Genomic DNA, 26,881 nt, shown 5'->3' on the forward strand with positions numbered 1-26,881 from the left:
TAGGACTGTATACGATTGCGCCTGAGGTATGAGCCCATGCCCCGCACATTCCAGGTCATTACAGTAAGCTGTGTCGCCATCCGGTTCGAGTTTCAGATTTGGTGTGGGACTCTGGGGTCCGACTCCACTTTAGTCTTGTTCGGGTGGGCTGCAGGGGGGATACCACTGCATTTCGTTCATCGGTGTCAAGTCCCAGACCCATCTCGGTCTGCGTTGGCAAAAGAGGCATGAAGACTGTACAACTAATAAAACTAACAACAAAACTTAAACTGGTGCGCCCAGCAACTACAACATTGTCGCGGTGCTCAGGCGCTCTCGAGCCGTCGGAGCCCATCCGGGAGTCGGGCGCGAGCTGGGTCAGGCGGGTGCCCAGACCGGGTAAATACTACGCTGGGGGTGGGGCAAGGGCCTGGCGGCAGAGCCGAACGAGGCCGTTTCCGAGTGAAAAAACTGTAGTTGGATTATCTTCTGTATTCCGGTCTCACGTGCAATGTTTCTTACATGGGGGTCGCTGGGAGGTTAGGTCTCAGTCTGTGAGTTGTCCTTGCCATCCGCCAGGTTATTATCCTCAAGCCACATGTTGGCCGCATCTGGGTTCTCGAGAAACACCACTCTCTCCTTGTAGACAACCCTTAGGCGCGATGGATAAAGTAGTCTATATTTTAGGTTCAGTTGTCGGAGCCGGGCTTTTATCGGGACAAATGAGTTCCGCTCTCTTTGTACCTTCTGCGTGTAGTCCGGATAAATGGAGATTTTGGAGTCTCCTCGCTCGATGGGGCCCCCCTCCCTGGATCGCCGTAAGATAGTTTCTCTGTCCTGAAAGTTCAGTATCTTAGCGATTATGGGTCTGGGGTGCGATCCGGGGGGAGGGCGCCTCTGAAGGGATCTGTGGGCCCTTTCGACAGAGAATCCCTGGGTCAATTTGCCGGCCCCTATTTCTTGTAGCAGAAGGGTTTCGACGAAGGATGTGGTATTTACTCCCTCGTTCCCCTCCGGGACCCCCAGGATCCTGATGTTGCTCCGTCTGGCCCGACCTTCGGCCTCCTCCGCCTTTTCCTCCAAAAAGGTGACTTTCCTCTTCAGGAGGACAACTTCGGACTTTATGGCTGTGATGGCCGTGGAGGCTTCCTCTGCCGACTGTTCGACGGTCGCGACCCTCTCCGTTAAGTTGCGAGCGTCTTGGCGGATCAGTTGAATATCGACTTTGAATTCGTCGATCTTGGAGTCGATATGCGTCTTTAGCGAGGCTATAGCATCAAGTATCTGAGAGTGGTTATCGGCCGCCACCTCTTCGCTCGACTGGGCAACTTCAGAGGAGCTGGCCTTGGATTGAGTGGGGGTCTTCGCCCTGGTGGAAACAAAGGAGTCCATGGTGGCGGCTCTGGTCTTGTTCTTGGCGGCCATCTTGGGGCGATGGTTGCGGTCGTTTTAGGCCTCAAAAGTTAGTTCACTTGTGAGATCACTGGTGGGGCCCTTCACCTGGCCAAATATCGGGCCGTGAGCTGTGGTCTGCCCCCGTGTGTGATGGTGTGGTCCGTAGAGGTGGTCACTAGAAGAGCGGAGCCTCTCCTTTGCTGCTGCCTCTCCCCGCCGGGCCCTGGAATCCGTTGGGGGAGGGGGTACCCCTCGCAGGCACCGCTATGCTGTGCGGGGCGCCATCTTGGATCCAGTAAGAACGGGAGGGGGGGAGAACCGATTCAGGGCCACCGGAGTCTCAGGGGGGTCCAATTTGGTGGGCCCAACAACTATTCAGGTGCAGGGCTGCTTCGCCCAACCGCTCGTTCCTTTTCAGAAGTCGGGGTCGCACGCGAGCCGGAGAAAAAGGATCAGGAAACGGCGTCTCGGCCGGAGCTCGGCGGATCAGCTACCGCTCGCCATCGGCGCCAAGCCACGCCCCACCTTCTGGTTCACTATAAGGTTCTTGCAACCTATGCTGTTCTGTCTCCAGCTCCTCACTGTCAGGTTTCTGGTTCAGTAGAAGGTTCCTGCAACTAATGCTGTTTTGTGTCCAGCCCCTCACTCTCCAGGCTTCTGGTTCACTGCATAGTTCCTGCAACCTATGCTGTTCTGTCTCCTGCCATCACACATAGGCGTCTGGTTCAGTACAAGATTCCTGCAACCTATGCTGTTCTGCTTCCAGCCCCTCAGCCCCCCAGGCTTCTGGTTCACTACAAGGTTCCTGCAACCAATGATGTTCTGCCTCCAGCCCCTCAGCCCCCCAGGCTTCTGGTTCACTACAAAGTTCCTGCAACCAATGCTGTTCTGCCTCCAGCCCCTCAGCCCCCAGGCTTCTGATTCAATACAAGGTTCCTGCAACCTATGCTGTTGTACCTCCAGCCCCTCACCCCCCAGGCTTCTGGTTCAGTACAAGGTTCCTGCAACCTATGCTGTTCTGCCTCCAGCCCCTCACCCCCAGGCTTCGGGTTCAGTACAAGGTTCATACAACCTATGATGTTCTGCCTCAAGGCCCTCACCCCCAGGCTTCTGGTTCAGTATAAGGCTCTTGCAACCTATGCTGTTCTGCCTCCAGCTACTCACCCCCCAGGCTTCTGGTTCAGTACAAGGTTCCAGCAACCAATGCTGTTCTGCCTCCAGCCCCTCAACCCCAGGCTTCTGGTTCAGTACAAGGTTCCTGCACCCTATACTGTTCTGCCTCAAACCCATCACCCCCAGGCTTCTGGTTCAATACAAGGTTCCTGCAACCTATACTGTTCTGCCTCCAGCCCCTCACCCCCAGGCTTCTGGTTCAGTACAAGGTTCCTGCAACATATGCTGTTCTGCCTCCAGCCCGTCACCCCAGGCTTCTGGTTCAGTACACGGTTCCTGCAACCTATGCTGTTCTGCCTCCAGCCCCTCAACCAACATGCTTCTGGTTCAGTACAAGGTTCCTGCAACCTATGCTATTCTGCCTCCAGCTCCTCACCCATCCAGGCGTACGACAGAGTACAAGGTTCCTGCAACCTATGCTGTTCTTCCTCCAGCCCCTCAACCTACAGTCTTCCGGTTCAGTACAAGGTTCCTGCAACCTATGCTGTTCTGCCTCCAGCCACTCACCTCCAGGCTTTTAGTTCAGTACAAATTTCCTGCAACCTATAATGTTCTGCCTCTAGCCCCTTACCCCCCAGGCTTCTGGTTCAGTACAAGGTTCCTGCAACCTATGCTGTTCTGCCTCCAGCCCCTCACCCCACAGGCTTCTGGTTCCGTACAAGGTTCATGCAACCTATGCTGTTCTGCCTCCAGAACCTCACCCCCCAGGCTTCTGGTTCAGTACAAGGTTCCTGCAACATATGCTGTTCTGCCTTCATCCCCTCACTGCTCATGCTTCTGGTTCACTACAAAGTTCCTTAAACCTATGCTGTTCTTCCTCCCGCCTCTCACCCCCGGCTTCTGGTTCACTACAAGGTTCTTGCAACCTATGCTGTTCTGCCTCCAGCCACTCACCCCCCCCCCCACCACCAGGATTCTGGTTCAGTACTAGATTCCTGCAACCTATGCTGTTCTGTCTACAGCTCCTCACCGTCAGGTTTCTGGTTCAGTAGAGGGTTCCTGCAACCAATGCTGTTTTGTGTCCAGCCCCTCAGTCCCCAGGCTTCTGGTTCACTGCAGAGTTCCTGCAACCTATGCTGTTCTGTCTCCTTCCCTCACACACAGGCTTCTTGTTCAGTACAAGGTTCCTGCAACCTATGCTGTTCTTCCTCCCACCTCTCGCCCCCCAGGCTTCTGGTTCAATACAAGGTTCCTGCAACCTATGCAGTTCTGCCTCAAGCCCCTCAGCCCCCCAGGATTCTGGTTCACTACAAGGTTCCTGCAGCAATGCTGTTCTACCTCCAGCCCCTCGCCCTCAGGCTTCTGGTTCAGTACAATGCTCCTGCAATCTATGAGGTTCGGTCTCTAGCCCCTCACCCCTCAGGCGTCTGGTTTAGTACAAGCTTCCTGCAAACTATGTTGTTCTGTCTCCAGCCTCTCACCCCCCAGGCTTCTGGTTCAGTACAAGGTTCCTGCAACCTATGCTGGTCTGTCTCCAGCCCCTCACCCCCCAGGCTTCTGGCTCACTAAAAGGTTCCTGTAGCCTATTCTGTTCTGCCTCCAGCCCCTTGCCCCCCAGGCTACTGGTTCAGTGTAGGTTTCCTGCAACATATGCTGTCCTGCCTCCAGCCCCTCACCCCACAAGCTTCTGGTTCACTACAAGGTTCCTGCAACCTATGCTGTCCTGCCTCCAGCCCCTCACCCCACAGGCTTCTGGTTCACTACAAGGATCCTGCGACCTATGCTATTCTGTCTCCAGCCCCTCACCTCCCAGGCTTCTTGTATAGTACAGGGTTCCTGCAACCTATGCTATTCTGCCTCCAGCCCATAACCCCCAAGATTTCTGGTTCAGTACAGGGTTCCTGCAACCTATGCTGATCTGAATCGAAACACTCCCCCATGCTCCTGGTTCAGTACAAGGTTCCTGCAACATATGCTGTTCTGCCTCCATCCCCTCACTGCTCATGCTTCTGGTTCACTACAAGATTCCTGCAACCTATGCTGTTCTGCCTCCAGCCACTCACCCCCCCACCCACCAGGATTCTGGTTCAGTACAAAATTCCTGCAACCTATGCTGTTCTATCTCCAGCTCCTCACCGCCAGGTTTCTGGTTCAGTAGAAGGTCCTGCAACCAATGCTGTTTTGTGTCCAGCCCCTCACTCCCCAGGCTTCTGGTTCCCTACAGAGTTCCTGCAACCTATGCTGTTCTGTCTCCTTCCCTCACACAAAGGAGTCTGGTTCAGTGCAATGTTCCTGCAAGCTATGCTGTTCTGCCTCCAGCCCCTCAGCCCCCCATGCTTCTGGTTCACTACAAGGTTCCTGCAACCAACGTTGTTCTGCCTCCAGCCCCTCGCCCCAGGCTTCTGGTTCAGTACAATACTTCTGCAACCTATGCTGCTCTGTCTCCAGCCCCTCACCACCCAGGCCTCTGGTTGACTACAGGGTTCCTGCAAAATATGTTATTTTGTCTCCTTCCCTCACACACAGGCGTCTGGTTCGGTACAAGGTTCCTGCAACCTATGCTGTTATGTCTCCAGCCCCTCATCCCCCAGGCTTCTGGTTCAGGACAAGGTTCCTGCAACCTATAATGTTCTGTCTCCAGCCCCTAACCCCACTGGCTTCTGGTTCAGTACAAGGTTCCTGCAACCTATGCTGTTCTGCCTCCAGCCCCTCACCCCCCAGGCTTCTGGTTCAGTACAAGGTTCCTGCAACCTATGCTGTTCTGCCTCCAGCCCCTCACCCCCAGGCTTCTGGTTCAATACAAGGTTCCTGCAACCTATGCTGTTCTGCCTCCAGCCCCTCACCCCCCAGGCTTCTGGTTCAGTACAAGGTTCCTGCAACCTATGCTGTTCTGCCTCCAGCCCCTCACCCCCAGGCTTCTGGTTCAATACAAGGTTCCTGCAACCTATGCTGTTCTGCCTCCAGCCCCTCACCCCCCAGGCTTCTGGTTCAGTACAAGGTTCCTGCAACCTATACTGTTCTGCCTCTAGCCCCTCACCTCCAGGCTTCTGGTTGAGTACAGGGTTCCTGCAACCTATGCTGTGCTGCCTCCAGCCTCTCACCCTCTAGGCTTCTGGTTCACTACATAGGTTCCTGCAACCTATGCTGTTCTGCCTGCAGCCCTCACCACTGTGCTCTTCTGTCTCCATCCCCTCATCCCACAGGCATCTGGTTCACTACAAGGTGTGTGCATCCTATGCTTTTCTGTCTCCAGCACCTCACCCCCAGGCTTCAGGTTCAGTACAGGGTTCCTGCAACCTATGCTGTTCTGCCTCCAGACCCTCAGCCCTATGCTGTTCTGCCTCCATCCCCTCATCCCCCAGGGTGCTAATTCAGAACATGGTTCCTGTAACCTATGCTGTTCTACCTCCAGCCCCTCATCCCTATGTTGTTCTGTCTCCTTCCCTCACACACAGTCGTCTGGTTCAGTACAAGGTTCCTGTAACCTATGCTGTTCTGCCTCCAGCCCATCAGCCCGCCAGGCTTCTGGTTCACTACAAGGTTCCTGCAACCTACTATGTTCTGACTCCAGCCCCTCACCATCAGGATTCTGGTTCAGTAGAAGACTTGTGCAACCTTTGCAGCTCTGTCTCCAGCCCCTCACCCCCAGGCTTCTGGTTCACTACATGGTTCCTGCAACCTATGCTGTTTTGTCTCCTTCCCTCACACATAGGTGCCTGGTTCAGAACAAGGTTCCTGCAACCTATGCTGTTATGTCTCCAGCCCCTCACCCCCCAGGCTTCTGGTTCAGTACAAAGTTCCTGCAACCTATGCTGTTCTGCCTCCAGCCCCTCACCCCCCAGGCTTCTGGTTCAGTACAAGGTTCCTGCAACCTATGCTGTTCTGTCTCCAGCCCCTCACCCCCCAGGCTTCTGGCTCAGTAAAAGGTTCCTGCAGCCTATACTTTTCTGCCCCCAGCCCCTGGCCTCCCAGGCTTCTGGTTCAGTGCAAGGTTCCTGCAACCTATGCTGTTCTGTCTGCAGCCCCTCACCCCCCAGTCTTCTGGTTCAGTACAAGGTTAATGCAACCTATGCTGTTCTGCCTCCAGCCCCTTGCCCCCCAGGCTACTGGTTCAGTTTAGTCTTCCTGCAACCTATGCTGTTCTTCTTCCAGCCCCTCACCCCGCAGGCTTCTGTTTCACTACAACGTTTCTGCAACCTATGCTGTCCTGCCTCCAGCCCCTCACCCCACAGGCTACTGGTTCACTACAAGGTTCCTGCTTCCTATGCTGTCCTGCCTTCCACCTCTCGCCCCCCAGGCTTCTGGTTCACTATAAGGTTCTTGCAACCTATGCTGTTCTGCCTCCAGCCACTCACCCCCCACCAGGATTCTGGTTCAGTACAAGGTTCCTGCAACCTATGCTGTTCTGTCTCCAGCTCCTCATCGTCAGGTTTCTGGTTCAGTAGAAGCTTCCTGCAACTAATGCTGTTTTGTGTCCAGCCCCTCACTCCCCAGGCTTCTGGTTCACTGCAGAGTTCCTGCAACCTATGCTGTTCAGTCTCCTTCCCTCACACACAGGCGCCTGGTTCAGTACAAGGTTCCTGCAACCTATGCTGTTCTGCCTCCAGCCCCTCAGCCCCCAGGCTTCTGGTTCAATACAAGGTTCCTGCAACCTATGCTGTTCTGCCTCCAGCCCCTCAGCCCCGCAGGCTTCTGGTTCACTGCAAGGTTCCTGCAACCAATGCTTTTCTGCCTCCATCCCCTCGGTCCCAGGCTTCTGGTTCAATACAAGGTTCCTGCAACCTATGCTGTTCTGCCTCCAGCCCCTCACCCCACAGTATTCTGGTTCAGTACAGGGTTCCTGCAACCCATGCAATTTTGCCTCCAGCCCCTCACCCCCAGGGTTTGGGTTCAGTACAAGGTTCCTGCAACCTATGCTGTTCTGCCTCCAGTACCTCACGTCACCCCCAGACTTCTGGTTCAGTACAAGGTTCCTGCAACCTATGCTGTTCTGCTTCCAGCCCCTCACCCCCATGCTTCTGTTTCAGTACAAGGTTCATGCAGCCTATGCTGTTCTGCCTCCAGCCCCTCACCCCCTAGGCTTCTGGTTCACTACATAGGTTCCTGCAACCTATGCTGTTCTGCCTGCAGCCCTCACCACTGTGCTGTTCTGTCTCCAGCCCCTCATCCCGCAGGCATCTGGTTCACTAGAAGGTTTGTGCATCCTATGCTTTTCTGTCTCCAGCCCCTCACCCCGAGGCTTCTGGTTCAGTACATGATTCCTGCAACCTATCCTGTTCTGCCTCCAGCTACTCACGCCCCAGGCTTCTGGTTCAGTACAAGGTTCATGTAACCTATGCTGTTCTGCCTCCAGCCCCTCACACCCAGGCTTCTGGTTCAGTACAAGGTTCATGCAACCTATGCTGTTCTGCCTCAAGGCCCTCACCCCCAGGCTTCTGGTTCAGTATAAGGCTCTTGCAACCTATGCTGTTCTGCCTCCAGCTACTCATCCCCCAGGCTTCTGGTTCAGTACAAGGTTCCAGCAACCAATGCTGTTCTGCCTCCAGCCCCTCACCCCCAGGCTTCTGGTTCAGTACAAGGTTCCTGCAACCTATACTGTTCTGCCTCCAACCCCTCACCCCCAGGCTTCTGGTTCAATACAAGGTTCCTGCAACCTATACTGTTCTGCCTCCAGCCCCTCACCACCTGGCTTCTGGTTCAGTACAAGGTTCCGGCAATCTATGCTGTTCTGCCTCCAGCCACTCACCTCCAGGCTTTTAGTTCAGTACAAGGTTCCTGCAACCTATAATGTTCTGCCTCCAGCCCATTACCCCCAGGCTTCTGGTTCAGTACAAGGTTCATGCAACCTATGCTGTTCTGCCTCCAGCCACTCACCTCCAGGCTTTTAGTTCAGTACAAGGTTCCTGCAACCTATAATGTTCTGCCTCCAGCCCATTACCCCCAGGCTTCTGGTTCAGTACAAGGTTCCTGCAACCTATGCTGTTCTGCCTCCAGCCCCTCACCCACAGGCTTCTGGATCCGTACAAGGTTCCTGCAACCTATGCTGTTCTGCCTCCAGCCCCTCACCCCAGGCTTCTGGTTCAGTACAAGGTTCATGCAACCTATGCTGTTCTGCCTCCAGCCCCTGACCCCCAGTCTTCTTGTTCAGTATAAGGTTCCTGCAACATATGCTGTTCTGCCTCCAGCCCCTCACCCCCAGGCTTCTGGTTCAGTACACGGTTCCTGCAACCTATGCTGTTCTGCCTCCAGCCCCTTAACCAACAGGCTTCTGGTTCAGTACAAGGTTCCTGCAACCTATGCTGTTCTGCCTCCAGCTCCTCACCCCCCAGGCTTCTGGTTCAATACAAGGTTCCTGCAACCTATACTGTTCTGCCTCCAGCCCCTCACCCCCTGGCTTCTGGTTCAGTACAAGGTTCCTGCAACCTATGCTGTTCTGCCTCCAGCCCATCAGCCCGCCAGGCTTCTGGTTCACTACAAGGTTCCTGCAACCTACTCTGTTCTGACTCCAGCCCCTCGCCATCAGGATTCTGGTTCAGTAGAAGACTTGTGCAACCTTTGCAGCTCTGTCTCCAGCCCCTCACCCCCAGGCTTCTGGTTCACTACATGGTTCCTGCAACCTATGCTGTTTTGTCTCCTTCCCTCACACATAGGCGCCTGGTTCAGAACAAGGTTCCTGCAACCTATGCTGTTATGTCTCCAGCCCCTCACCCCCCAGGCTTCTGGTTCAGTACAAAGTTCCTGCAACCTATGCTGTTCTGCCTCCAGCCCCTCACCCCCCAGGCTTCTGGTTCAGTACAAGGTTCCTGCAACCTGTGCTGTTCTGTCTCCAGCCCCTCACCCCCCAGGCTTCTGGCTCAGTAAAAGGTTCCTGCAGCCTATACTTTTCTGCCCCCAGCCCCTGGCCTCCCAGGCTTCTGGTTCAGTGCAAGGTTCCTGCAACCTATGCTGTTCTGTCTGCAGCCCCTCACCCCCCAGTCTTCTGGTTCAGTACAAGGTTAATGCAACCTATGCTGTTCTGCCTCCAGCCCCTTGCCCCCCAGGCTACTGGTTCAGTTTAGTCTTCCTGCAACCTATGCTGTTCTTCTTCCAGCCCCTCACCCCGCAGGCTTCTGTTTCACTACAACGTTTCTGCAACCTATGCTGTCCTGCCTCCAGCCCCTCACCCCACAGGCTACTGGTTCACTACAAGGTTCCTGCTTCCTATGCTGTCCTGCCTTCCGCCTCTCGCCCCCCAGGCTTCTGGTTCACTATAAGGTTCTTGCAATCTATGCTGTTCTGCCTCCAGCCACTCACCCCCCACCAGGATTCTGGTTCAGTACAAGGTTCCTGCAACCTATGCTGTTCTGTCTCCAGCTCCTCATCGTCAGGTTTCTGGTTCAGTAGAAGCTTCCTGCAACTAATGCTGTTTTGTGTCCAGCCCCTCACTCCCCAGGCTTCTGGTTCACTGCAGAGTTCCTGCAACCTATGCTGTTCAGTCTCCTTCCCTCACACACAGGTGCCTGGTTCAGTACAAGGTTCCTGCAACCTATGCTGTTCTGCCTCCAGCCCCTCAGCCCCCAGGCTTCTGGTTCAATACAAGGTTCCTGCAACCTATGCTGTTCTGCCTCCAGCCCCTCAGCCCCGCAGGCTTCTGGTTCACTACAAGGTTCCTGCAACCAATGCTTTTCTGCCTCCATCCCCTCGGTCCCAGGCTTCTGGTTCAATACAAGGTTCCTGCAACCTATGCTGTTCTGCCTCCAGCCCCTCACCCCACAGTATTCTGGTTCAGTACAGGGTTCCTGCAACCCATGCGATTTTGCCTCCAGCCCCTCACCCCCAGGGTTTGGGTTCAGTACAAGGTTCCTGCAACCTATGCTGTTCTGCCTCCAGTACCTCACGTCACCCCCAGACTTCTGGTTCAGTACAAGGTTCCTGCAACCTATGCTGTTCTGCTTCCAGCCCCTCACCCCCATGCTTCTGTTTCAGTACAAGGTTCATGCAGCCTATGCTGTTCTGCCTCCAGCCCCTCACCCCCTAGGCTTCTGGTTCACTACATAGGTTCCTGCAACCTATGCTGTTCTGCCTGCAGCCCTCACCACTGTGCTGTTCTGTCTCCAGCCCCTCATCCCGCAGGCATCTGGTTCACTACAAGGTTTGTGCATCCTATGCTTTTCTGTCTCCAGCCCCTCACCCCGAGGCTTCTGGTTCAGTACATGATTCCTGCAACCTATCCTGTTCTGCCTCCAGCTACTCACGCCCCAGGCTTCTGGTTCAGTACAAGGTTCATGTAACCTATGCTGTTCTGCCTCCAGCCCCTCACACCCAGGCTTCTGGTTCAGTACAAGGTTCATGCAACCTATGCTGTTCTGCCTCAAGGCCCTCACCCCCAGGCTTCTGGTTCAGTATAAGGCTCTTGCAACCTATGCTGTTCTGCCTCTAGCTACTCATCCACCAGGCTTCTGGTTCAGTACAAGGTTCCAGCAACCAATGCTGTTCTGCCTCCAGCCCCTCACCCCCAGGCTTCTGGTTCAGTACAAGGTTCCTGCAACCTATACTGTTCTGCCTCCAGCCCCTCACCCCAGGCTTCTGGTTCAGTACAAGGTTCCAGTAACCTATGCTGTTCTGCCTCCAGCCCCTCAACCAACATGCATCTGGTTCAGTACAAGGTTTCTGCAACCTATGCTATTCTGCCTCCAGCTCCTCACCCATCCAGGCGTACAGCAGAGTACAAGGTTCCTGCAACCTATGCTGTTCTTCCTCCAGCCCCTCAACCTACAGTATTCCGGTTCAGTACAAGGTTCCTGCAACCTATGCTGTTCTGCCTCCAGCCACTCACCTCCAGGCTTTTAGTTCAGTACAAAGTTCCTGCAACCTATAATGTTCTGCCTCTAGCCCCTTACCCCCCAGGCTTCTGGTTCAGTACAAGGTTCCTGCAACCTATGCTGTTCTGCCTCCAGCCCCTCACCCCACAGGCTTCTGGTTCCGTACAAGGTTCCTGCAACCTATGCTGTTCTGCCTCCAGCACCTCACCCCCCAGGCTTCTGGTTCAGTACAAGGTTCCTGCAACATATGCTGTTCTGCCTCCAGCCCCTCACCCCCCAGGCTTTTGGTTCACTGCAAGGTTCCTGCAACCTATGCTGTTCTTCCTCCCGCTTCTCACCCCCCAGGCTTCTGGTTTAGTACAAGGTTCCTGCAACCTATACTGTTCTGCCTCCAGACCCTCACCCCCAGGCTTCTGGTTCAGTACAAGGTTCCTGCAATATATGCTGTTCTGCCTCCAGCCCATCACCCCCAGGCTTCTGGTTCAGTACAAGGTTCGTGCAGCCTATGCTGTTCTGCCTCCAGCCCCTCAACCAACAGGCTTCCGGTTCAGTACAAGATTCCTGCAACCTATGCTCTTCTGCCTCCAGCCACTCACCTCCAGGCTTTTAGTTCAGTACAAGGTTCCTGCAACCTATAATATTCTGCATCCAGCTACTAACCCCCCAGGCTTCTGGTTCAGTACAAGGTTCCTGAAACCTATGCTGTTCTGTCGGCAGCCCCTCACCCCCCAGTCTTCTGGTTCAGTACAAAGTTCATGCAACCAATGCTGTTCTGCCTCCACCCGCTTGCCCCCCAGGCTACTGGTTCAGTATAGGGTTCCTGCAACCTATGCTTTTCTTCCTCCAGCCCCTCACCCCGCAGGCTTCTGGTTCACTACAAGGTTCCTGCAACCTATGTTGTCCTGCCTCCAGCCCCTCACCCCACAGGCTTCTGGTTCACTACAAGGTTCCTGCAACCTATGCTGTTCTGTCTCCAGCCCATCAACCTCCAGGCTTCTTGTTCTGTACAGGGTTCCTGCAACCTATGCTGTTATGCCTCCAGCCCTTAATCGCCAAGGCTTTTGGTTCAGTACAGGGTTCCTGCAACCTATGCTGTTCTGAATCCAGACAGTCCCCCCAGGCTTCTGGTTGAGGATAAGTTTCCTGCAACATATGCTGTTCTGCCTCCATCCTCTCACTGCTCATGGTTCTTGTTCACTACAAGGTTCCTGCAACCTATGCTGTTCTTTCTCCCGCCTCTCTCCCCCCAGGCTTCTGGTTCACTATAAGGTTCTTGCAACCTATGCTGTTCTGTCTCCAGCTCCTCACTGTCAGGTTTCTGGTTCAGTAGAAGGTTCCTGCAACTAATGCTGTTTTGTGTCCAGCCCCTCACTCCCCAGGCTTCTGGTTCACTGCATAGTTCCTGCAACCTATGCTGTTCTGTCTCCTGCCATCACACATAGGCGTCTGGTTCAGTACAAGGTTCCTGCAACCTATGCTGTTCTGCTTCCAGCCCCTCAGCCCCCCAGGCTTCTGGTTCACTACAAGGTTCCTGCAACCAATGATGTTCTGCCTCCAGCCCCTCAGCCCCCCAGGCTTCTGGTTCACTACAAAGTTCCTGCAACCAATGCTGTTCTGCCTCCAGCCCCTCAGCCCCCAGGCTTCTGATTCAATACAAGGTTCCTGCAACCTATGCTGTTGTACCTCCAGCCCCTCACCCCCCAGGCTTCTGGTTCAGTACAAGGTTCCTGCAACCTATGCTGTTCTGCCTCCAGCCCCTCACCCCCAGGCTTCGGGTTCAGTACAAGGTTCATACAACCTATGATGTTCTGCCTCAAGGCCCTCACCCCCAGGCTTCTGGTTCAGTACAAGGTTCCAGCAACCAATGCTGTTCTGCCTCCAGCCCCTCAACCCCAGGCTTCTGGTTCAGTACAAGGTTCCTGCACCCTATACTGTTCTGCCTCAAACCATCACCCCCAGGCTTCTGGTTCAATACAAGGTTCCTGCAACCTATACTGTTCTGCCTCCAGCCCCTCACCCACCGGCTTCTGGTTTAGTACAAGGTTCCTGCAACCTATACTGTTCTGCCTCCAGCCCCTCACCCCCAGGCTTCTGGTTCAGTACAAGGTTCCTGCAACATATGCTGTTCTGCCTCCAGCCCGTCACCCCAGGCTTCTGGTTCAGTACAAGGTTCCTGCAACCTATGCTGTTCTGCCTCCAGCCCCTCAACCAACATGCTTCTGGTTCAGTACAAGGTTCCTGCAACCTATGCTATTCTGCCTCCAGCTCCTCACCCATCCAGGCGTACGACAGAGTACAAGGTTCCTGCAACCTATGCTGTTCTTCCTCCAGCCCCTCAACCTACAGTCTTCCGGTTCAGTACAAGGTTCCTGCAACCTATGCTGTTCTGCCTCCAGCCACTCACCTCCAGGCTTTTAGTTCAGTACAGATTTCCTGCAACCTATAATGTTCTGCCTCTAGCCCCTTACCCCCCAGGCTTCTGGTTCAGTACAAGGTTCCTGCAACCTATGCTGTTCTGCCTCCAGCCCCTCACCCCACAGGCTTCTGGTTCCGTACAAGGTTCATGCAACCTATGCTGTTCTGCCTCCAGAACCTCACCCCCCAGGCTTCTGGTTCAGTACAAGGTTCCTGCAACATATGCTGTTCTGCCTTCATCCCCTCACTGCTCATGCTTCTGGTTCACTACAAAGTTCCTTAAACCTATGCTGTTCTTCCTCCCGCCTCTCACCCCCGGCTTCTGGTTCACTACAAGGTTCTTGCAACCTATGCTGTTCTGCCTCCAGCCACTCACCCCCCCCACCACCAGGATTCTGGTTCAGTACTAGATTCCTGCAACCTATGCTGTTCTGTCTACAGCTCCTCACCGTCAGGTTTCTGGTTCAGTAGAGGGTTCCTGCAACCAATGCTGTTTTGTGTCCAGCCCCTCAGTCCCCAGGCTTCTGGTTCACTGCAGAGTTCCTGCAACCTATGCTGTTCTGTCTCCTTCCCTCACACACAGGCTTCTTGTTCAGTACAAGGTTCCTGCAACCTATGCTGTTCTTCCTCCCACCTCTCGCCCCCCAGGCTTCTGGTTCAATACAAGGTTCCTGCAACCTATGCAGTTCTGCCTCAAGCCCCTCAGCCCCCCAGGATTCTGGTTCACTACAAGGTTCCTGCAGCAATGCTGTTCTACCTCCAGCCCCTCGCCCTCAGGCTTCTGGCTCAGTACAATGCTCCTGCAATCTATGAGGTTCGGTTTCTAGCCCCTCACCCCTCAGGCGTCTGGTTTAGTACAAGCTTCCTGCAAACTATGTTGTTCTGTCTCCAGCCTCTCACCCCCCAGGCTTCTGGTTCAGTACAAGGTTCCTGCAACCTATGCTGGTCTGTCTCCAGCCCCTCACCCCCCAGGCTTCTGGCTCACTAAAAGGTTCCTGTAGCCTATTCTGTTCTGCCTCCAGCCCCTTGCCCCCCAGGCTACTGGTTCAGTGTAGGTTTCCTGCAACATATGCTGTCCTGCCTCCAGCCCCTCACCCCACAAGCTTCTGGTTCACTACAAGGTTCCTGCAACCTATGCTGTCCTGCCTCCAGCCCCTCACCCCACAGGCTTCTGGTTCACTACAAGGTTCCTGCGACCTATGCTATTCTGTCTCCAGCCCCTCACCTCCCAGGCTTCTGGTTCACTACAAGGTTCCTGCAACCTATGCTGTTCTGTCTCCAGCCCATCAACCTCCAGGCTTCTTGTTCTGTACAGGGTTCCTGCAACCTATGCTGTTATGCCTCCAGCCCTTAATCGCCAAGGCTTTTGGTTCAGTACAGGGTTCCTGCAACCTATGCTGTTCTGAATCCAGACAGTCCCCCCAGGCTTCTGGTTGAGGATAAGTTTCCTGCAACATATGCTGTTCTGCCTCCATCCTCTCACTGCTCATGGTTCTTGTTCACTACAAGGTTCCTGCAACCTATGCTGTTCTTTCTCCCGCCTCTCTCCCCCCAGGCTTCTGGTTCACTATAAGGTTCTTGCAACCTATGCTGTTCTGTCTCCAGCTCCTCACTGTCAGGTTTCTGGTTCAGTAGAAGGTTCCTGCAACTAATGCTGTTTTGTGTCCAGCCCCTCACTCCCCAGGCTTCTGGTTCACTGCATAGTTCCTGCAACCTATGCTGTTCTGTCTCCTGCCATCACACATAGGCGTCTGGTTCAGTACAAGGTTCCTGCAACCTATGCTGTTCTGCTTCCAGCCCCTCAGCCCCCCAGGCTTCTGGTTCACTACAAGGTTCCTGCAACCAATGATGTTCTGCCTCCAGCCCCTCAGCCCCCCAGGCTTCTGGTTCACTACAAAGTTCCTGCAACCAATGCTGTTCTGCCTCCAGCCCCTCAGCCCCCAGGCTTCTGATTCAATACAAGGTTCCTGCAACCTATGCTGTTGTACCTCCAGCCCCTCACCCCCCAGGCTTCTGGTTCAGTACAAGGTTCCTGCAACCTATGCTGTTCTGCCTCCAGCCCCTCACCCCCAGGCTTCGGGTTCAGTACAAGGTTCATACAACCTATGATGTTCTGCCTCAAGGCCCTCACCCCCAGGCTTCTGGTTCAGTATAAGGCTCTTGCAACCTATGCTGTTCTGCCTCCAGCTACTCACCCCCCAGGCTTCTGGTTCAGTACAAGGTTCCAGCAACCAATGCTGTTCTGCCTCCAGCCCCTCAACCCCAGGCTTCTGGTTCAGTACAAGGTTCCTGCAACATATGCTGTTCTGCCTCCAGCCCGTCACCCCAGGCTTCTGGTTCAGTACAAGGTTCCTGCAACCTATGCTGTTCTGCCTCCAGCCCCTCAACCAACATGCTTCTGGTTCAGTACAAGGTTCCTGCAACCTATGCTATTCTGCCTCCAGCTCCTCACCCATCCAGGCGTACGACAGAGTACAAGGTTCCTGCAACCTATGCTGTTCTTCCTCCAGCCCCTCAACCTACAGTCTTCCGGTTCAGTACAAGGTTCCTGCAACCTATGCTGTTCTGCCTCCAGCCACTCACCTCCAGGCTTTTAGTTCAGTACAGATTTCCTGCAACCTATAATGTTCTGCCTCTAGCCCCTTACCCCCCAGGCTTCTGGTTCAGTACAAGGTTCCTGCAACCTATGCTGTTCTGCCTCCAGCCCCTCACCCCACAGGCTTCTGGTTCCGTACAAGGTTCATGCAACCTATGCTGTTCTGCCTCCAGAACCTCACCCCCCAGGCTTCTGGTTCAGTACAAGGTTCCTGCAACATATGCTGTTCTGCCTTCATCCCCTCACTGCTCATGCTTCTGGTTCACTACAAAGTTCCTTAAACCTATGCTGTTCTTCCTCCCGCCTCTCACCCCCGGCTTCTGGTTCACTACAAGGTTCTTGCAACCTATGCTGTTCTGCCTCCAGCCACTCACCCCCCCCACCACCAGGATTCTGGTTCAGTACTAGATTCCTGCAACCTATGCTGTTCTGTCTACAGCTCCTCACCGTCAGGTTTCTGGTTCAGTAGAGGGTTCCTGCAACCAATGCTGTTTTGTGTCCAGCCCCTCAGTCCCCAGGCTTCTGGTTCACTGCAGAGTTCCTGCAACCTATGCTGTTCTGTCTCCTTCCCTCACACACAGGCTTCTTGTTCAGTACAAGGTTCCTGCAACCTATGCTGTTCTTCCTCCCACCTCTCGCCCCCCAGGCTTCTGGTTCAATACAAGGTTCCTGCAACCTATGCAGTTCTGCCTCAAGCCCCTCAGCCCCCCAGGATTCTGGTTCACTACAAGGTTCCTGCAGCAATGCTGTTCTACCTCCAGCCCCTCGCCCTCAGGCTTCTGGCTCAGTACAATGCTCCTGCAATCTATGAGGTTCGGTTTCTAGCCCCTCACCCCTCAGGCGTCTGGTTTAGTACAAGCTTCCTGCAAACTATGTTGTTCTGTCTCCAGCCTCTCACCCCCCAGGCTTCTGGTTCAGTACAAGGTTCCTGCAACCTATGCTGGTCTGTCTCCAGCCCCTCACCCCCCAGGCTTCTGGCTCACTAAAAGGTTCCTGTAGCCTATTCTGTTCTGCCTCCAGCCCCTTGCCCCCCAGGCTACTGGTTCAGTGTAGGTTTCCTGCAACATATGCTGTCCTGCCTCCAGCCCCTCACCCCACAAGCTTCTGGTTCACTACAAGGTTCCTGCAACCTATGCTGTCCTGCCTCCAGCCCCTCACCCCACAGGCTTCTGGTTCACTACAAGGTTCCTGCGACCTATGCTATTCTGTCTCCAGCCCCTCACCTCCCAGGCTTCTGGTTCACTACAAGGTTCCTGCAACCTATGCTGTTCTGTCTCCAGCCCATCAACCTCCAGGCTTCTTGTTCTGTACAGGGTTCCTGCAACCTATGCTGTTATGCCTCCAGCCCTTAATCGCCAAGGCTTTTGGTTCAGTACAGGGTTCCTGCAACCTATGCTGTTCTGAATCCAGACAGTCCCCCCAGGCTTCTGGTTGAGGATAAGTTTCCTGCAACATATGCTGTTCTGCCTCCATCCTCTCACTGCTCATGGTTCTTGTTCACTACAAGGTTCCTGCAACCTATGCTGTTCTTTCTCCCGCCTCTCTCCCCCCAGGCTTCTGGTTCACTATAAGGTTCTTGCAACCTATGCTGTTCTGTCTCCAGCTCCTCACTGTCAGGTTTCTGGTTCAGTAGAAGGTTCCTGCAACTAATGCTGTTTTGTGTCCAGCCCCTCACTCCCCAGGCTTCTGGTTCACTGCATAGTTCCTGCAACCTATGCTGTTCTGTCTCCTGCCATCACACATAGGCGTCTGGTTCAGTACAAGGTTCCTGCAACCTATGCTGTTCTGCTTCCAGCCCCTCAGCCCCCCAGGCTTCTGGTTCACTACAAGGTTCCTGCAACCAATGATGTTCTGCCTCCAGCCCCTCAGCCCCCCAGGCTTCTGGTTCACTACAAAGTTCCTGCAACCAATGCTGTTCTGCCTCCAGCCCCTCAGCCCCCAGGCTTCTGATTCAATACAAGGTTCCTGCAACCTATGCTGTTGTACCTCCAGCCCCTCACCCCCCAGGCTTCTGGTTCAGTACAAGGTTCCTGCAACCTATGCTGTTCTGCCTCCAGCCCCTCACCCCCAGGCTTCGGGTTCAGTACAAGGTTCATACAACCTATGATGTTCTGCCTCAAGGCCCTCACCCCCAGGCTTCTGGTTCAGTATAAGGCTCTTGCAACCTATGCTGTTCTGCCTCCAGCTACTCACCCCCCAGGCTTCTGGTTCAGTACAAGGTTCCAGCAACCAATGCTGTTCTGCCTCCAGCCCCTCAACCCCAGGCTTCTGGTTCAGTACAAGGTTCCTGCACCCTATACTGTTCTGCCTCAAACCCATCACCCCCAGGCTTCTGGTTCAATACAAGGTTCCTGCAACCTATACTGTTCTGCCTCCAGCCCCTCACCCCCAGGCTTCTGGTTCAGTACAAGGTTCCTGCAACATATGCTGTTCTGCCTCCAGCCCGTCACCCCAGGCTTCTGGTTCAGTACACGGTTCCTGCAACCTATGCTGTTCTTCCTCCAGCCCCTCAACCTACAGTCTTCCGGTTCAGTACAAGGTTCCTGCAACCTATGCTGTTCTGCCTCCAGCCACTCACCTCCAGGCTTTTAGTTCAGTACAGATTTCCTGCAACCTATAATGTTCTGCCTCTAGCCCCTTACCCCCCAGGCTTCTGGTTCAGTACAAGGTTCCTGCAACCTATGCTGTTCTGCCTCCAGCCCCTCACCCCACAGGCTTCTGGTTCCGTACAAGGTTCATGCAACCTATGCTGTTCTGCCTCCAGAACCTCACCCCCCAGGCTTCTGGTTCAGTACAAGGTTCCTGCAACATATGCTGTTCTGCCTTCATCCCCTCACTGCTCATGCTTCTGGTTCACTACAAAGTTCCTTAAACCTATGCTGTTCTTCCTCCCGCCTCTCACCCCCGGCTTCTGGTTCACTACAAGGTTCTTGCAACCTATGCTGTTCTGCCTCCAGCCACTCACCCCCCCCACCACCAGGATTCTGGTTCAGTACTAGATTCCTGCAACCTATGCTGTTCTGTCTACAGCTCCTCACCGTCAGGTTTCTGGTTCAGTAGAGGGTTCCTGCAACCAATGCTGTTTTGTGTCCAGCCCCTCAGTCCCCAGGCTTCTGGTTCACTGCAGAGTTCCTGCAACCTATGCTGTTCTGTCTCCTTCCCTCACACACAGGCTTCTTGTTCAGTACAAGGTTCCTGCAACCTATGCTGTTCTTCCTCCCACCTCTCGCCCCCCAGGCTTCTGGTTCAATACAAGGTTCCTGCAACCTATGCAGTTCTGCCTCAAGCCCCTCAGCCCCCCAGGATTCTGGTTCACTACAAGGTTCCTGCAGCAATGCTGTTCTACCTCCAGCCCCTCGCCCTCAGGCTTCTGGCTCAGTACAATGCTCCTGCAATCTATGAGGTTCGGTTTCTAGCCCCTCACCCCTCAGGCGTCTGGTTTAGTACAAGCTTCCTGCAAACTATGTTGTTCTGTCTCCAGCCTCTCACCCCCCAGGCTTCTGGTTCAGTACAAGGTTCCTGCAACCTATGCTGGTCTGTCTCCAGCCCCTCACCCCCCAGGCTTCTGGCTCACTAAAAGGTTCCTGTAGCCTATTCTGTTCTGCCTCCAGCCCCTTGCCCCCCAGGCTACTGGTTCAGTGTAGGTTTCCTGCAACATATGCTGTCCTGCCTCCAGCCCCTCACCCCACAAGCTTCTGGTTCACTACAAGGTTCCTGCAACCTATGCTGTCCTGCCTCCAGCCCCTCACCCCACAGGCTTCTGGTTCACTACAAGGTTCCTGCGACCTATGCTATTCTGTCTCCAGCCCCTCACCTCCCAGGCTTCTTGTATAGTACAGGGTTCCTGCAACCTATGCTATTCTGCCTCCAGCCCATAACCCCCAAGATTTCTGGTTCAGTACAGGGTTCCTGCAACCTATGCTGATCTGAATCGAAACACTCCCCCATGCTCCTGGTTCAGTACAAGGTTCCTGCAACATATGCTGTTCTGCCTCCATCCCCTCACTGCTCATGCTTCTGGTTCACTACAAGATTCCTGCAACCTATGCTGTTCTGCCTCCAGCCACTCACCCCCCCACCCACCAGGATTCTGGTTCAGTACAAAATTCCTGCAACCTATGCTGTTCTATCTCCAGCTCCTCACCGCCAGGTTTCTGGTTCAGTAGAAGGTCCTGCAACCAATGCTGTTTTGTGTCCAGCCCCTCACTCCCCAGGCTTCTGGTTCCCTATAGAGTTCCTGCAACCTATACTGTTCTGTCTCCTTCCCTCACACAAAGGAGTCTGGTTCAGTGCAATGTTCCTGCAAGCTATGCTGTTCTGCCTCCAGCCCCTCAGCCCCCCATGCTTCTGGTTCACTACAAGGTTCCTGCAACCAACGTTGTTCTGCCTCCAGCCCCTCGCCCCAGGCTTCTGGTTCAGTACAATACTTCTGCAACCTATGCTGCTCTGTCTCCAGCCCCTCACCACCCAGGCCTCTGGTTGACTACAGGGTTCCTGCAAAATATGTTATTTTGTCTCCTTCCCTCACACACAGGCGTCTGGTTCGGTACAAGGTTCCTGCAACCTATGCTGTTATGTCTCCAGCCCCTCATCCCCCAGGCTTCTGGTTCAGGACAAGGTTCCTGCAACCTATAATGTTCTGTCTCCAGCCCCTAACCCCACTGGCTTCTGGTTCAGTACAAGGTTCCTGCAACCTATGCAGTTCTGCATCCAGCCTCTCACCCCCAGGCTTCTGGTTCACTACAAATTTCCTGCAACCTATGCTGTTGCCTCCAGCCCATCAGTCCCTGAGGCTTCTGGTTCACTACAAGGTTCCTGCAACCTATGCTGTTCTGCCTCCAGCCCCTCACCCCCAGGCTTCTGGTTCAATACAAGGTTCCTGCAACCTATGCTGTTCTGCCTCCAGCCCCTCACCCCCCAGGCTTCTGGTTCAGTACAAGGTTCCTGCAACCTATACTGTTCTGCCTCTAGCCCCTCACCTCCAGGCTTCTGGTTGAGTACAGGGTTCCTGCAACCTATGCTGTGCTGCCTCCAGCCTCTCACCCTCTAGGCTTCTGGTTCACTACATAGGTTCCTGCAACCTATGCTGTTCTGCCTGCAGCCCTCACCACTGTGCTGTTCTGTCTCCAGCCCCTCATCCCACAGGCATCTGGTTCACTACAAGGTGTGTGCATCCTATGCTTTTCTGTCTCCAGCACCTCACCCCCAGGCTTCAGGTTCAGTACAGGGTTCCTGCAACCTATGCTGTTCTGCCTCCAGACCCTCAGCCCTATGCTGTTCTGCCTCCATCCCCTCATCCCCCAGGGTGCTAATTCAGAACATGGTTCCTGTAACCTATGCTGTTCTACCTCCAGCCCCTCATCCCTATGTTGTTCTGTCTCCTTCCCTCACACACAGTCGTCTGGTTCAGTACAAGGTTCCTGTAACCTATGCTGTTCTGCCTCCAGCCCATCAGCCCGCCAGGCTTCTGGTTCACTACAAGGTTCCTGCAACCTACTATGTTCTGACTCCAGCCCCTCGCCATCAGGATTCTGGTTCAGTAGAAGACTTGTGCAACCTTTGCAGCTCTGTCTCCAGCCCCTCACCCCCAGGCTTCTGGTTCACTACATGGTTCCTGCAACCTATGCTGTTTTGTCTCCTTCCCTCACACATAGGTGCCTGGTTCAGAACAAGGTTCCTGCAACCTATGCTGTTATGTCTCCAGCCCCTCACCCCCCAGGCTTCTGGTTCAGTACAAAGTTCCTGCAACCTATGCTGTTCTGCCTCCAGCCCCTCACCCCCCAGGCTTCTGGTTCAGTACAAGGTTCCTGCAACCTATGCTGTTCTGTCTCCAGCCCCTCACCCCCCAGGCTTCTGGCTCAGTAAAAGGTTCCTGCAGCCTATACTTTTCTGCCCCCAGCCCCTGGCCTCCCAGGCTTCTGGTTCAGTGCAAGGTTCCTGCAACCTATGCTGTTCTGTCTGCAGCCCCTCACCCCCCAGTCTTCTGGTTCAGTACAAGGTTAATGCAACCTATGCTGTTCTGCCTCCAGCCCCTTGCCCCCCAGGCTACTGGTTCAGTTTAGTCTTCCTGCAACCTATGCTGTTCTTCTTCCAGCCCCTCACTCCCCAGGCTTCTGTTTCACTACAACGTTTCTGCAACCTATGCTGTCCTGCCTCCAGCCCCTCACCCCACAGGCTACTGGTTCACTACAAGGTTCCTGCTTCCTATGCTGTCCTGCCTTCCGCCTCTCGCCCCCCAGGCTTCTGGTTCACTATAAGGTTCTTGCAACCTATGCTGTTCTGCCTCCAGCCACTCACCCCCCACCAGGATTCTGGTTCAGTACAAGGTTCCTGCAACCTATGCTGTTCTGTCTCCAGCTCCTCATCGTCAGGTTTCTGGTTCAGTAGAAGCTTCCTGCAACTAATGCTGTTTTGTGTCCAGCCCCTCACTCCCCAGGCTTCTGGTTCACTGCAGAGTTCCTGCAACCTATGCTGTTCAGTCTCCTTCCCTCACACACAGGCGCCTGGTTCAGTACAAGGTTCCTGCAACCTATGCTGTTCTGCCTCCAGCCCCTCAGCCCCCAGGCTTCTGGTTCAATACAAGGTTCCTGCAACCTATGCTGTTCTGCCTCCAGCCCCTCAGCCCCGCAGGCTTCTGGTTCACTACAAGGTTCCTGCAACCAATGCTTTTCTGCCTCCATCCCCTCGGTCCCAGGCTTCTGGTTCAATACAAGGTTCCTGCAACCTATGCTGTTCTGCCTCCAGCCCCTCACCCCACAGTATTCTGGTTCAGTACAGGGTTCCTGCAACCCATGCAATTTTGCCTCCAGCCCCTCACCCCCAGGGTTTGGGTTCAGTACAAGGTTCCTGCAACCTATGCTGTTCTGCCTCCAGTACCTCACGTCACAACCAGACTTCTGGTTCAGTACAAGGTTCCTGCAACCTATGCTGTTCTGCTTCCAGCCCCTCACCCCCATGCTTCTGTTTCAGTACAAGGTTCATGCAGCCTATGCTGTTCTGCCTCCAGCCCCTCACCCCCTAGGCTTCTGGTTCACTACATAGGTTCCTGCAACCTATGCTGTTCTGCCTGCAGCCCTCACCACTGTGCTGTTCTGTCTCCAGCCCCTCATCCCGCAGGCATCTGGTTCACTAGAAGGTTTGTGCATCCTATGCTTTTCTGTCTCCAGCCCCTCACCCCGAGGCTTCTGGTTCAGTACATGATTCCTGCAACCTATCCTGTTCTGCCTCCAGCTACTCACGCCCCAGGCTTCTGGTTCAGTACAAGGTTCATGTAACCTATGCTGTTCTGCCTCCAGCCCCTCACACCCAGGCTTCTGGTTCAGTACAAGGTTCATGCAACCTATGCTGTTCTGCCTCAAGGCCCTCACCCCCAGGCTTCTGGTTCAGTATAAGGCTCTTGCAACCTATGCTGTTCTGCCTCCAGCTACTCATCCCCCAGGCTTCTGGTTCAGTACAAGGTTCCAGCAACCAATGCTGTTCTGCCTCCAGCCCCTCACCCCCAGGCTTCTGGTTCAGTACAAGGTTCCTGCAACCTATACTGTTCTGCCTCCAACCCCTCACCCCCAGGCTTCTGGTTCAATACAAGGTTCCTGCAACCTATACTGTTCTGCCTCCAGCCCCTCACCCCCTGGCTTCTGGTTCAGTACAAGGTTCCGGCAATCTATGCTGTTCTGCCTCCAGCCACTCACCTCCAGGCTTTTAGTTCAGTACAAGGTTCCTGCAACCTATAATGTTCTGCCTCTAGCCCCTTACCCCCCAGGCTTCTGGTTCAGTACAAGGTTCCTGCAACCTATGCTGTTCTGCCTCCAGCCACTCACCTCCAGGCTTTTAGTTCAGTACAAGGTTCCTGCAACCTATAATGTTCTGCCTCCAGCCCATTACCCCCAGGCTTCTGGTTCAGTACAAGGTTCCTGCAACCTATGCTGTTCTGCCTCCAGCCCCTCACCCACAGGCTTCTGGATCCGTACAAGGTTCCTGCAACCTATGCTGTTCTGCCTCCAGCCTCTCACCCCCAGGCTTCTGGTTCAGTACAAGGTTCATGCAACCTATGCTGTTCTGCCTCCAGCCCCTGACCCCCAGTCTTCTTGTTCAGTATAAGGTTCCTGCAACATATGCTGTTCTGCCTCCAGCCCCTCACCCCCAGGCTTCTGGTTCAGTACACGGTTCCTGCAACCTATGCTGTTCTGCCTCCAGCCCCTCAACCAACAGGCTTCTGGTTCAGTACAAGGTTCCTGCAACCTATGCTGTTCTGCCTCCAGCTCCTCACCCCCCAGGCTTCTGGTTCAATACAAGGTTCCTGCAACCTATACTGTTCTGCCTCCAGCCCCTCACCCCCTGGCTTCTGGTTCAGTACAAGGTTCCTGCAACCTATGCTGTTCTGCCTCCAGCCCATCAGCCCGCCAGGCTTCTGGTTCACTACAAGGTTCCTGCAACCTACTCTGTTCTGACTCCAGCCCCTCGCCATCAGGATTCTGGTTCAGTAGAAGACTTGTGCAACCTTTGCAGCTCTGTCTCCAGCCCCTCACCCCCAGGCTTCTGGTTCACTACATGGTTCCTGCAACCTATGCTGTTTTGTCTCCTTCCCTCACACATAGGCGCCTGGTTCAGAACAAGGTTCCTGCAACCTATGCTGTTATGTCTCCAGCCCCTCACCCCCCAGGCTTCTGGTTCAGTAAAAGGTTCCTGCAGCCTATACTTTTCTGCCCCCAGCCCCTGGCCTCCCAGGCTTCTGGTTCAGTGCAAGGTTCCTGCAACCTATGCTGTTCTGTCTGCAGCCCCTCACCCCCCAGTCTTCTGGTTCAGTACAAGGTTAATGCAACCTATGCTGTTCTGCCTCCAGCCCCTTGCCCCCCAGGCTACTGGTTCAGTTTAGTCTTCCTGCAACCTATGCTGTTCTTCTTCCAGCCCCTCACCCCGCAGGCTTCTGTTTCACTACAACGTTTCTGCAACCTATGCTGTCCTGCCTCCAGCCCCTCACCCCACAGGCTACTGGTTCACTACAAGGTTCCTGCTTCCTATGCTGTACTGCCTTCCGCCTCTCGCCCCCCAGGCTTCTGGTTCACTATAAGGTTCTTGCAATCTATGCTGTTCTGCCTCCAGCCACTCACCCCCCACCAGGATTCTGGTTCAGTACAAGGTTCCTGCAACCTATGCTGTTCTGTCTCCAGCTCCTCATCGTCAGGTTTCTGGTTCAGTAGAAGCTTCCTGCAACTAATGCTGTTTTGTGTCCAGCCCCTCACTCCCCAGGCTTCTGGTTCACTGCAGAGTTCCTGCAACCTATGCTGTTCAGTCTCCTTCCCTCACACACAGGTGCCTGGTTCAGTACAAGGTTCCTGCAACCTATGCTGTTCTGCCTCCAGCCCCTCAGCCCCCAGGCTTCTGGTTCAATACAAGGTTCCTGCAACCTATGCTGTTCTGCCTCCAGCCCCTCAGCCCCGCAGGCTTCTGGTTCACTACAAGGTTCCTGCAACCAATGCTTTTCTGCCTCCATCCCCTCGGTCCCAGGCTTCTGGTTCAATACAAGGTTCCTGCAACCTATGCTGTTCTGCCTCCAGCCCCTCACCCCACAGTATTCTGGTTCAGTACAGGGTTCCTGCAACCCATGCGATTTTGCCTCCAGCCCCTCACCCCCAGGGTTTGGGTTCAGTACAAGGTTCCTGCAACCTATGCTGTTCTGCCTCCAGTACCTCACGTCACCCCCAGACTTCTGGTTCAGTACAAGGTTCCTGCAACCTATGCTGTTCTGCTTCCAGCCCCTCACCCCCATGCTTCTGTTTCAGTACAAGGTTCATGCAGCCTATGCTGTTCTGCCTCCAGCCCCTCACCCCCTAGGCTTCTGGTTCACTACATAGGTTCCTGCAACCTATGCTGTTCTGCCTGCAGCCCTCACCACTGTGCTGTTCTGTCTCCAGCCCCTCATCCCGCAGGCATCTGGTTCACTAGAAGGTTTGTGCATCCTATGCTTTTCTGTCCCCAGCCCCTCACCCCGAGGCTTCTGGTTCAGTACATGATTCCTGCAACCTATCCTGTTCTGCCTCCAGCTACTCACGCCCCAGGCTTCTGGTTCAGTACAAGGTTCATGCAACCTATGCTGTTCTGCCTCAAGGCCCTCACCCCCAGGCTTCTGGTTCAGTATAAGGCTCTTGCAACCTATGCTGTTCTGCCTCCAGCTACTCATCCCCCAGGCTTCTGGTTCAGTACAAGGTTCCAGCAACCAATGCTGTTCTGCCTCCAGCCCCTCACCCCCAGGCTTCTGGTTCAGTACAAGGTTCCTGCAACCTATACTGTTCTGCCTCCAACCCCTCACCCCCAGGCTTCTGGTTCAATACAAGGTTCCGGCAACCTATGCTGTTCTGCCTCCAGCCACTCACCTCCAGGCTTTTAGTTCAGTACAAGGTTCCTGCAACCTATAATGTTCTGCCTCTAGCCCCTTACCCCCCAGGCTTCTGGTTCAGTACAAGGTTCCTGCAACCTATGCTGTTCTGCCTCCAGCCACTCACCTCCAGGCTTTTAGTTCAGTACAAGGTTCCTGCAACCTATAATGTTCTGCCTCCAGCCCATTACCCCCAGGCTTCTGGTTCAG

Source organism: Ambystoma mexicanum, chromosome 2q, assembly GCF_040938575.1.
Source record: "Ambystoma mexicanum isolate Mex_15411 chromosome 2q, UKY_AmexF1_1, whole genome shotgun sequence".
NCBI lineage: Eukaryota > Metazoa > Chordata > Amphibia > Caudata > Ambystomatidae > Ambystoma > Ambystoma mexicanum.